The sequence below is a fragment of the Bison bison genome, unplaced genomic scaffold (assembly GCF_000754665.1).
Source record: "Bison bison bison isolate TAMUID 2011002044 unplaced genomic scaffold, Bison_UMD1.0 scf7180017864317, whole genome shotgun sequence".
Classification (NCBI taxonomy): domain Eukaryota; kingdom Metazoa; phylum Chordata; class Mammalia; order Artiodactyla; family Bovidae; genus Bison; species Bison bison.
In genome coordinates, this window is record NW_011494889.1 from 10108265 (window position 1) to 10109484 (window position 1220).

The window sequence follows — 1220 nt, forward strand, 5'->3', positions numbered from 1 at the left end:
AAGTAGTAGATTTCCTGTAACAGTATTTGCAAGCAGTGCTCCCTAAAGCTGAACTAGATGATCACTGATTTAATTGTTAAGTATAATTAATGAAGGGAAGATGAGGTTGTTGGGGTCGTCACCAGACTCTTGACAGACTTGTTACTGGGGATGAGAACAGTCTATTACTGCTCTTAGACATGGAAACCTGGGCAGATGGCCTGTGCCTGAGGCCCACTGTGGCTCTGCCTTTGATCCTATAGGACAAGCTGGGAATGAGCTGACTGATGCAAGCTTTCATGCCAGCTTCAAGCTTGTGCTGATAGTGGTTAGTCCTGCCAGGACAAAACGAAAGCATTTTCTTCTAACTTCAACATGAATTTGGCTGGCCATATCCTACTTGAAATGCTGCTGGGAGTTCTGATTAAAGGCCGCATACTGAACATATTCATCACATGCTACTCTCTTCCAAACCTTACTAAAAGCAGAGCTGTTGTTGTTGTTCAGTCGGTCAGTTGTGTCTGACTCTTTGTGACCCCATGGACTGCAGCATGCCAGGCTTCCCTTCACCATCTCCTGGAGCTTGATCAAACTCATGTCCATTGAGTCAGTGATGCCATCCAACCATCTCATTCTCTGTCATCCCCTTCTCCTGCCTTCAATCTTTCCCAGCATCAGTGTCTTTTCTAGTGAGTTAGCTCTTTGCATCAGGTGGCCAAAGTACTGGAGCTTCAACTTCAGCATCAGTCCTTCCAATGAATATTCAGGGTTGATTTCCTTTAGGATTGACTGGTTCAATCTCCTTGCAGTCCAAGGGACTCTCAAGAGTCTTCTCTAATACAATAGTTCAAAAGCATCAGTTCTTCAGCACTCAGCCTTCTTTATGGTTCAACTCTCACATCCATACATGACTACTGGAAAAACCATAGCTTTGACTAGATGGACCTTTGTCAGCAAAGTAATGTCTCTGCTTTTTAACATGCTGCCTAGGCTGGTCATAGCTTTTCTTCCAAGGAGCAAGCATCTTTTAATTTCATAGCTGCAGTCAACATCTGCAGTAATTTTGGAGCCCAAGAAAATAAAGTCTGTCACTGTTTCCATTGTGTCCCCATCTATTTGCCATGAAGTGATGGAACTGGATGCCATGATCTTCGTTTTGTGAATGCTGAGTTTTAAGCCAGCTTTTTCACTCTCCTCTTTCATCTTCATCAAGAGGCTCTTTAGTTCCACTTCGCTTTCTG

The 1220-nt window shown here is 43.7% G+C and overlaps 1 protein-coding gene across 1 annotated transcript in view; it reads right to left on the reverse strand.

Moving 5' to 3' along the window:
• The window catches only part of ANKFN1 (ankyrin-repeat and fibronectin type III domain containing 1), a 275609-nt gene that overhangs the window by 31322 nt on the left and 243067 nt on the right, over positions 1 to 1220 (reverse strand). The window lies entirely within an intron of this gene.